Consider the following 11,643-nt stretch of genomic DNA (forward strand, 5'->3'; position numbering starts at 1 on the left):
GGCTCACCGGTGCACCCAGGCGTGAAGTGTCTCTAGTTCCATGTCAAGAAAGGATGGCTGGAAGAGAGCCCTGGCGAAATGGAAACGCTCGATCGGTGATGCCGGCGATCATTTGACCGTGTCGGCCGGGAAGTGGTTGGTTGGTTGGTATATTTTATTTTACTTCGCCAGAATGAACAGGTATTGCTGCCTTCTTGCCTGGACAAGTGGATTGTCCAAGCTCTCACAAAAAGACGAAGAAAGAAAAGAAATATTACACGAGAGTGTGAAGCATGCAATCTTATAAGAGAAAATTCCATGAGAGTGTGACGCATGCATAATGAGAGAGGAGAGATAGATAGATAGATAGAGAGAGAGAGAGAGGGAGTCCACTGGTCATCTCTGGGGAGGAGCTCTAAGTAGACCTACGAGGTAGCCATTTCCTGCTCGAAATCGACTGTAACCATGGTAACGGGGTGCGGCGGAATAGCACCGCATCTCCTTGATGTAACGCCACTAGAGGATGATTCCACGCTCAGAGATGGTCTGCTCAGTGAAGATATTCGTGCGGTTATCTTTCAAGTCACGGCGTCGGCCATGCAACAAAGTATTAGTTGTTGTTCTTGAAAGTTTACCCATGTTGTTTAGTTTTCGACTACGTGGTTCTTGGTTGTAGTTTATAAAGTAGAATTGTACAATGTACTATCATATTGTATAACCCAATACATGCACTAGTTCAAAACTAGTCTTACTTAGTAGCTGTCAAACTAACAACATGTACTATCATGTAGACCACACAGTATACTCGTGTATGTCGCTTTGCCACTATGTACCGTCAGCTATCATGGTTCCTGTATTCATCCGCTTCCAGTTTTATTTGTTGAAGTATTTACATGTACAGTAGGTATCGGTTATAGCGTGGGTGTTTGAAAAACGACTTTCTCTTCTTATTTCCGATATTTCTTACACACGATAAATCAAGTGTGGCATATCATAATTATGCATGTGCACAGGGGCAGGAAGATCATCGTACATGCAACGCAGTACTTCTGTGCATGTGGCTGGTCATAGTCCCATAGGCTTACCATGCATGTGGCTATGCAACAATAGTCAATACATGAGTTACATGACCACAACAGTTGAATCTGCAGCACTACGACGCAACGAGAGTCAGAGCAGAACGGAATTGGACATTACGTTATTACTACAGGCGATACACTTTGTACTAATCTGGCATGTTTCGCTACACAAAGTCCATTCTTAGGACCGATATTATTCTACTATGGGATAAAATTGCTTGTAAGAATAAATGTGCACTTGAAATCCATGTTATGATTATGAAAACATGAGAGTTCATTCTTGTAGGCAGTATAATAATATTCTTTTACACGACCACGCTATAACCGATACGCACTGTAGTTGACATTTCGTGTGTTTTTAGGACTGTCTTATTACATGTACATGTACGTGTGTGTGTGTGGATGTTGCCTGATGATTGCGTGAGCATGAAACTTGAAGTAGAAGCAAACAAGCCTTGATTGTCCTTGTTGTACATGTACATGTATAATATTGAATTATATTCCTTTTGCCTATTCTGCAATTGCACGCGTGTGTTGAACTGTGTTCAGTTGTTCACCTCATGGGCTTCGATCGTTCCTCATTTCGTTTGTTCATTTGGCTTTTGCGAAGACTAGCCAAGCTTGCTTGGTGATTTCAACGCGAACAAGCGTATAATAATCTTGAAGTTAGTTTACTAGTACCAAGAGTATATACTCTTACTAGTACTACTAGTAATTATATCAAATGGTGAACGGTACTACAGTTGTATTCGGCCAATAAAATGTAAAGAACTCTTCCTCTCCTCTCCTCCATGCGCTCTCACAGCCGACTCACTGCTACCCTCAGTAGCCATTACACACACCAACCAAGGAAGGGTTGCAGGTAGATACAGAAATTCCTCCTGACAGCAGTTTCGCCTTCATAAGGATCATCAGAGAAGGTGATATTGAATAGGATGACATCAGGTGGAGATGGTCAGATTTATACTACAAAACATGGGCGCAAGATTACGGGCAAAGTGTGAGAATGAGAAGTTACAATACTCCAGCAACACAGTGCCAGGGGTTCCAAGAAAATGGCAGGTGAGTAATCCAATCACAAGCTGCTAACCTCTCCAGCAACACAGTGCCAGGGGTTCCAAGAAAATGGCAGGTGAGAAATCCAATCTCAAGCTGCTAACATTAATTTTCTAACGGCTAGGTGATAGTTTAAGAATTTTGGCGAGCCACCAAACAAAGTGAAAGAAAGTAGAGTACTAAGCGCGCAGTGCAGCAAAAGTTACAAAGAGTGCACACACGCATGAATGGACTGTAGTTACATGTAGATCAACTTTTCCCTTGGGCAGTTCTCCAGCCAACCGCGCAGGCATGCAGAGACGCACCACGTCGACTGTCCCCGCAGAGTCCCCCTCCGGCGTTCTCCCGAGCAACAGATCTTCGCTGGCCGTCACACCTTGTTGCGCACCGTAGATCTACGTGGCCGGACCAACCGCTACCTCGTGCTGTCTCCATTTGCGCCTCCGTTGCTCGCTGCCGTTGAACGTCGAGACAACCCGGCCGAGCGTGGCGAAAGCAGAAAGCAGAAATGAGAGTCCTAGGAGGAATTCGCTCATCTGCCCCCACAGCTGAGTTGTCGACGAAGGACCATGCTTCCACGATAATGACACCGCTCCCTTCCTTCCATTATCGACACACTCACTGAAGTACCGCTCCACTGGCGCACAGTAGTAATTATTCCCGTAGCTATGCAGAAGACGTTACTTCAGTAACGTCTGGCGCTAGCCAGGGTCCACACAGCTTTAATTTGGTGTTTGTTTGTGTGTTTGTTTGTTTGTGTCACGCCTGGCGCTATCCCGTATCTGTCCCGTACTGTACCGTACCAGCAAAGACAGCTGGCCACAATATTTTTGTTTGTTTGTGCCATCGACATGTCTGGCGCTATCCCGTACCTGTCCCGTACCATCAAGAGTACGGTACCATGAAGGGAATGAGTATATATGCGAAGTGTATCGGGGGAATGCATTCAGTGCAGTAACATTTTGTGTGGATTTGTGTGCGAGGCCGAGATCCCACTAGCAGGCTGGCTGGGCCGCCTGTCGACCAGCCCGGGAATCGCATGTACGCCGATAGCATAATAATTATAACGTATATACAGTCATGTAGATGTATAGCAGGGAGTCATAATAATATTATGTAAACGACTCCCTGCTGTATGGGGAGATTTTCTGGAAAGAAATACGAAGTAGGGAGACGAGTAATGCATCAGAATGGATGTTAGTTGCCGTCAGTATAATAATAAGAAGAAGAAGAACGCCCGTGATCGCCAGAGTCAGCGCCGGTCCCAGGAAACGTCAGGACAGACATCCCGTCAAGACAGCTGGCCACAATATTTTTGTTTGTTTGTGCCATCGACATGCCTGGCGCTATCCCGTACCTGTCCCATACCATCAAGAGTACGGTACCATCAAGAGAATGAGTATATATGCGAAGTGTCTCGGGGGAATGCATTCAGTGCAGTAACATTTTGTGTGGATTTGTGTGCGAGGCCGAGATCCCACTAGCAGGCTGGCTGGGCCGCCTGTCGACCAGCCCGGGAATCGCATGTAGGCCGATAGCATAATAATTATAACGTATATACAGTCATGTAGATGTATAGCAGGGAGTCATATTATGTAAACGACTTCCTGCTGTATGGGGAGATTTTCTGGAAAGAAATACGAAGTAGGGAGACGAGTAAATGCAATCAGAATGGATGTTAGTTGCCGTCAGTATAGTAATGATAAGAAGAAGAACGCCCGTGATCGGCAGAGTCAGCGCCGGTCCCAGGAAACGTCAGGACAGACATCCCGTCCACTTCAGAACGCCCGTCATCGGCAGGGTCAGCTATGCAGAAGGCGTTACTTCAGTATCTCATTGAAACGTTTTTGCAATACAATGATGTAGCTAATCAAAGGAAAAAGCATTTTCATCAGTTCTAACAACATGCACGATGAGCTAGGCAACAAGCATAGCGCAGGGCCCTGAGCTTCAAAGCTCTCTCGTTTCAAATGGTGAACGGTACTATTCGGCCAATAAAATGTAAAGAACTTTTTTTTTTTTTTTTTTTTTTACTAAGGCCACAGCTTCCAATCATGACATGCAAAGCAGCGGTGCAGCATCGCAGGCATGAATCGTGGACGTGGTGACGGGGTCTGATGTGCTCCACCGACCTAGGGTCTCGGCTTCACTGCACAGCAAACGCGTCGAAAGAAAACGGGGGCTAATAATTATCGGGAGATGGGGGAAAAAGAAGAGAAGAAAGAGAGAGAGAGAGAGAGAGAGAGAGAGAGAGAGAGAGAGAGAGAGAGAGAGAGAGAGAGAGAGAGAGAGAGAGAGAGAGAGCGAGAGAGAGCGAGAGAGAGCGAGAGAGAGCGAGAGAGAGCGAGAGAGAGCGAGAGAGAGAGAGAGAGAGAGAGAGAGAGAGAGAGAGAGAGAGAGAGAGAGAGAGAGCGAGAGAGAGAGAGAGAGCGAGAGAGAGCGAGAGAGCGAGAGAGAGAGAGAGAGAGAGAGAGAGAGAGAGCTGGGAGCGAGAGAGAGCGAGAGAGAGAGAGAGAGAGAGAGAGAGAGAGAGAGAGAGAGAGAGAGAGAGAGAGAGAGAGAGAGAGAGAGAGAGAGAGAGCGAGAGAGAGAGAGAGCGAGAGAGAGAGCGAGAGAGAGAGAGAGAGAGAAGAGAGAGAGAGAGAGAGAGAGAGAGAGAGAGAGAAGAGAGAGAGAGAGAGAGAGAGAGAGAGAGAGAGAGAGAGAGAGAGAGAGAGAGAGAGAGAGAGAGAGAGAGAGAGAGAGAGAGAGAGAGAGAGAGAGAGAGAGAGAGAGAGAGAGAGAGAGAGAGAGAGAGAGGAGAGAGAGAGAGAGAGAGAGAGAGAGAGAGAGAGAGAGAGAGAGAGAGAGAGAGAGAGAGAGAGAGAGAGAGAGAGAGAGAGAGAGAGAGAGAGAGAGAGAGAGCTGGGAGATAGAAGAGCACAGTGCTCTTGGTGATGGGGACTGCGAAGGATAGCAGGTTCTGGGATATGTGCATGAGAATCAGAATATTGGTGATGATGACAGCAGGGTTATAAGGTAAGCAGTTGAACACTAATAAGAACAGGGAAAGCGTACTCTTCCTCTCCTCTCCTCCATGCGCTCTCACAGCCGACTCACTGCTACCCTCAGTAGCCATTACACACACCAACCAAGGAAGGGTTGCAGGTAGATACTGAAATTCCTCCTGACAGCTGTTTCGCCTTCATAAGGCTCATCAGAGAAGGTAATATTGAATAGGATGATATCAGGTAGAACGCCGGAGGGGGACTCTGCGGGGACAGTCGACGTGGTGCGTCTCTGCATGCCTGCGCGGTTGGCTGGAGAACTGCCCGAGGGAAAGGTTGATCTACATGTACATGTAACTACAGTCCATTCATGCGTGTGTGCACTCTTTGTAACTTTTGCTGCACTGCACGCTTAGTAGATCTACTCTACTTTCTTTCACTTTGTTTGGTGGCTCGCCAAAATTCTTAAAGGGGAAGTTAAGGCAAAAATTAAAATTTCACCAGTTGTAGTCTTTGGGGTGCTGAGTCGAATGGTCTTGGTCCGAGAAGGCTGAGACGCTCCCTTCCTACTTGAATCCCAATCGAACTCGCGCACTTCCACCGAAACTGGGTGACTGCGCCCTACGAGATGGGGATTTGTATGCAAAATGTCACTAAAAGCGCCATTTCGTTCTTATAAAAGCACGGATGACCGCGATTGGCCCATATGTTGTAGTCTTTTGGACGCTGAGTCGACTGGTCTTGGTCCGAAAAGGCTGCGATGCAGCGTTCCTCCTTTATTCCCAATCGAACATGGTTGAACAAGTGGTCACGTGCTCCTGGGTGCCCAAATCACCTGGTCACCACGCCAGCAGGCGACAACTTTCACACCAAGGTTCAACTCGAGTTCAACTCGAGTGACAGGACTGCACCCAAAAAAGGTCAAACAGGCTAGTAAGTTGTACCCTGCAGGCACGGTGACCAGGTGACTGGTGTACGCAGGAGCACGTGACCGCTTGTTCAACCATGTTCGATTGGGAATAAAGGCGGAACGCTGCATCGCAGCCTTTTCGGACCAAAACCAGTCGACTCAGCGTCCAAAAGACTACAACATATGGGCCAATGGCGGTCATCCGTGCTTTTATAAGAACGAAATGGCGCTTTTAGTGACATTTTGCATACAAATCCCCATCTAGTAGGGCGCAGTCACCCAGTTTCGGTGGAAGTGCGCGAGTTCGATTGGGATTCAAGTAGGAAGGGAGCGTCTCAGCTTTCTCGGACCAAGACCATTCGACTCAGCACCCCGAAGACTACAACTGGTGAAATTTTAATTTTTGCCTTAAAGGGGAAGTGCATCGATTTTTCAAGTAGGGTCCAGAAGAAAGACAATTTGATATCGGTTCGAATGGCATATCTCTCGCTTCCATACGATAAGCCAAACTTGCCAAATCGCCAATTGTATGCTCATGTTGCCATAGCGACCAGCGGAGTGATGATGCTCGCCGCGCACCTCTGCCAGAAACCTGCTAGTCCAACTCGGCGCCTACCGTGTCCGGGAGATCTTCATCCAGAAGCTCATCTTCCTGGTTTGGCGCTGCCGCTACTCCCGTGCTAGCCCCACACTGCAAGTGCTGTTGCTACCAACCAGTGGCGCTCCTACTCGGCTGCAATCATCGATGGGTCTAAGACCACCGCCAACCCGCACTGAGCTGGGTAAGGGTTGTCTCGCGTTCCAAGGAGCTAGGCTCTGGAATGCGTTGCCCAGCGAGGTACGGGCCATACCGCACCCGGCCCAATTTCGCACTGCTGCTGTTCCACACAGCATGAACCCTTGAGGTCAGACGGATCACTATCGCCATATTTTCATTATATGCCTGCCTGTTGGCCTGCCTGCCCGTCTCTCTCCCTGCTCTCTGACAACTTGCTTGTTAATTCGTGCGGTTGTTTTCAGACGTAAAGCCCTGCTGTAGAGGTCTCAGCCCTCATTTGTTAGTCTCTCTCTCTGTCTCTCTCTCGCTCTCGGATCTCTCTCTCTCTCTCTCTCTCTCTCTCTCTCTCTCTCTCTCTCTCTCTCTCTCTCTCTCTCTCTCTCTGTTTTTGGTGGACAAAAATATCTCTGGCGTTGATTGCTTTCTTGCTTCGACTTCTGCCGCGCCTTTGTTCTCGTACTCCCCTTTATGTACAAGTGTTGTGCAGACCCTCCCTTAATATAGTCTGTCTCATTTTGTCCTGAGATGTTTTGATGCATACTTTTTGCATAGTGATTATGACGCTCATCATTCGCTCCCTTGTCACTGGACAGTTCTGTCCGTTTGGTTTTAGCGAATTCAAATAAAGAAAACAACAACAACGTACGAAAGGCTTAGCTCCTCCACAGAGAAGGTCGATCACTGCATAAATTGGTCATTTTCAATTGTCTTATTGTATTCACGATGTGAAAGAAGTGCTGTGTTCAATGCTGTTAGTGCCGTGAACTATTTGTTGCCCTTCTCATGCATTTCCCTAGGCTGACTGTGCCTTGGAAATGGCTTCCTCCAGGACAAGATGCTTGGAATTCGCCGTCTCTCCTGAGACATGTTCAGCAAACTTTCAAACCTACGACATTATTTCATTCGTCAATCTCCACCACCCGTCGTCTCACCTGGCTTCAGAAGATGTTACGAGAGATAGGAGAGTCGCCAGGAAGCATCACATTCATCTTCAGGAAGTGGAAAGAGCAAACGGCATGGTCCTTGGTTGGGGGAAATGCTGAACGTCTGATTTGTCCCAACCAAGATTTCAGCATTTTGTTCGTCACTATTTTCGCTTGTCTGCTGGTGTCTCCGCGCTCCAGCTTTCTCCTATCGGTGTCACGTCCCAGTACACAACCGAGAGGACTACTAACAAACAGTTCACTGCACTTACAGCATTGAACACAGCCCTTCTTTCACTTCGTGAATGCAATAAACCAATTGAAAATGACCAAATTCTGCAGTGATCGACCTTCTCTGTGGTGGAGCTAAGCCTTTCGTACGTCATCACTGCGCTGGTCGCTATGGCAACGTGAGTATACAATTGGCGATTTGGCAAGTTTGGCTTATCGTATGGAAGAGAGAGATATGCCATTCGAACCGATATCAAATTGTCTTTCTTCTGGACCATACTCGAAAAATCGATGCACTTCCCCTTTAACTTCCCCTAAGGCCAAAATTAAAATTTCACCAGTTGTAGTCTTCGGGGTGCTGAGTCGAATGGTCTTGGTCCGAGAAAGCTGAGACGCTCCCTTCCTACTTGAATCCCAATCGAACTCGCGCACTTCCACCGAAACTGGGTGACTGCGCCCTACTAGATGGGGATTTGTATGCAAAATGTCACTAAAAGCGCCATTTCGTTCTTATAAAAGCACGGATGACCGCGATTGGCCCATATGTTGTAGTCTTTTGGACGCTGAGTCGACTGGTCTTGGTCCGAAAAGGCTGCGATGCAGCGTTCCTCCTTTATTCTCAATCGAACATGGTTGAACAAGTGGTCACGTGCTCGTGCCCAAATCACCTGGTCACCACGCCAGCAGGCGACAACTTCCACACCAAGGTTCAACTCGAGTTCAACTCGAGTGACAGGACTGCACCCAAAAAAGGTCAAACAGGCTAGTAAGTTGTACCCTGCAGGCACGGTGACCAGGTGACTGGTGTACGCAGGAGCACGTGACCGCTTGTTCAACCATGTTCGATTGGGAATAAAGGTGGAACGCTGCATCGCAGCCTTTTCGGACCAAAACCAGTCGACTCAGCGTCCAAAAGGCTACAACATATGGGTCAATCGCGGTCATCCATGCTTTTATAAGAACGAAATGGCGCTTTTAGTGACATTTTGCATACAAATGCATACAAATCCCCATCACCCCATCACCCAGTTTCGGTGGAAGTGCGCGAGTTCGATTGGGATTCAAGTAGGAAGGGAGCGTCTCAGCTTCCTCGGACCAAGACCATTCGACTCAGCACCCCGAAGACTACAACTGGTGAAATTTTAATTTTTGCCTTAACTTCCCCTTTAAACTATCACCTAGCCGTTAGAAAATTAATGTTAGCAGCTTGTGATTGGATTTCTCACCTGCCATTTTCTTGCAACCCCTGGCACTGTGTTGCTGGAGAGGTTAGCAGCTAGGCCCCCGTGTAATATGCCGGCATTTTTTTGAGCATTTTTGGTACAATCCGCGAACCCAGCACTTTGGGCTCGTGATGCAGCATTTTTGGGGAAAACGGAGCACTTGGCCGTTGTGTATCAAAATTGAGACAAGAAAAACTTCCCAAACAAGAACGTCACTTCCGCATTCCGTGGGTTAGCTTCTTGTTGAGCACTTTTTGTAGTTTATGAATTGAAAATAATGGTTTTGACCAGGGAGTCGTAAAATACCGGTACTTTCTGACTCCCTGGTTTTGAGTCTTTTGACGGCGTGTGCTGAGGATTAAAAAAAGTGAGCATTTTCCGAGCATTTTCGGCAAGGTTTGGGAGCATTTTCGGCAAGGTTTAGGAGAATTTCCCAAAAGCATTTTCGGCAAAGTTTCGGGCATATTACACCGGGCCCTATTAGCAGCTTGTGATTGGATTACTCACCTGCCATTTTCTTGGAACCCCTGGCACTGTGTTGCTGGAGTATTGTAACTTCTCATTCTCACACTTTGCCCGTAATCTTGCGCCCATGTTTTGTAGTATAAATCTGACCATCTCCACCTGATATCATCCTATTCAATATCACCTTCTCTGATGAGAAGGCGAAACAGCTGTCAGGAGGAATTTCAGTAATCTACCTGCAACCCTTCCTTGGTTGGTGTGTGTAATGGCTACTGAGGGTAGCAGTGAGTCGGCTGTGAGAGCGCATGGAGGAGAGGAGAGGAAGAGTACTACTAGTATTTAGAGAACGTCGCACCACAAACAGACTGTTTCGCCTCCTTTCATACAGTCATGACTGTGAAAGGGAGTAGGGTCCAGCGGATAATGCCGGCATTATATTCGGCATTATACGACTATCCGAGCATCAGAGCATTATGGAGCATTATATAGGAACAAAACGAGCATTATGTGAGGTTTGAGCGGCATAACGAGTTTCATGGTGGATAATATCGGGAAATCCCAGGTTTTTGGCAACAATCGGATACAATCATAATCATGAGATGTTGTCTGATGATTGGTTTTTGCCATGAAAGTCTGAGGAACAACAAAACAGCCCTATTTTTACTCCTTTTGTGTACGTCTTGCGTACTACGCTCCGCCCATTCCGGGCATTTGAGCACTATGCATTGTACCGGCGCATGACTTTGTGATTGTGTAGACACGTAACACCTTTAGCACTAAAAGCTACATAACTATTGCTACATAAAAACGTTATGATTGTAGCGATGTGGTCAGGTAAATGTATACAAGCCATTTGTGAACCATGCCCAACCGAGGCCGAGGCAGTACAAGTGACACTAATCCGGAGTAATTATTTACAAGTACGAGGTTTCTTTTACTTTTAGAATAATGGAGAGCTATGGAGGAGACATACGCGAAGTGAATATCAAACAGACGAAGAAGAGTTTTCTAGTTGTGCCAGAGGCTCTGGCGATAGCATCTCTAGCGATACTGAAGTAGACACTGATGCATTGCTAAATTTGGACCAGGATGAAGGAGTGGCTATAAACAGAAAGAGCTCGTTCCAAAAGAACTAACTGCCTTTGCCGAGTCCAGCTCAGGAGGCTCGAAAAGAACTAGAATTTCTCATGGACTCAGTACCAGGTCGATTGCTCAGCAGCGCCAGTCTTACTTTCCTCATGAAGCACGTACAGTTAGTTGTGGGCGGTTGTAATGCCAGGCCTACAGTTAAATGCTATCAGAAAGGAAGAGTATTGTGGCAAGCCATACGTCTACACCCCATCTCAAGGAGAACTTGAGATGAGAGCACAAGCAAAGGATGTAGAGTGGCAAAATTACTTCTGACCACGTGTTTTCAGGATTTCCGCAAATGGGAGGGCTCTCCATCGGAGATCGGATCTCAGGAGCTGGCCTCACGTCTGGTGTTTCAGATGAAGACATTCATGATTCACAGAGTGGACGTAGTGACAGCTTGTCTGCAGGCAGGAATACTATTTGCCAAGAGTAACTTCATCCCAACCAGGGAGTAGTACAATACGGTATTGTACTACTCCCTGATCCCAACAATGAATGACTACCTGCAATAATGGTTTCATCTCTCACTACATGGATAATTAGGGGAAAGATAATATGATACATGTCACTTCTCTGCGGTTGACGTCACAGTATAAGAATTAGCAGAGAAGTAGTGTTCTCTGTCCACCCAGGAACGGGTACGAGGGAGCACAGTGTGGGATAAAAGGAGGTGATGAGTGCAGGGTCGGCCTCTATTCTCTTTTGTGCTGTGGTGGCCCCCACTGGCAGTGTTCACGTGTTCAATAGTGGTGTACATGTATGAGTGAGTGTACGGATGTGTGCGCAACGAGTGAGTGCAGGGTGGACAGAGAAACCGACTATTCTGCCACAACTCTGCATCAAAGTTGGAATGGAGAGCAATCAATGGAGAAGCGGTC

The sequence above is a fragment of the Sycon ciliatum genome, chromosome 4 (assembly GCF_964019385.1).
Source record: "Sycon ciliatum chromosome 4, ocSycCili1.1, whole genome shotgun sequence".
In the NCBI taxonomy this organism is placed as follows: domain Eukaryota; kingdom Metazoa; phylum Porifera; class Calcarea; order Leucosolenida; family Sycettidae; genus Sycon; species Sycon ciliatum.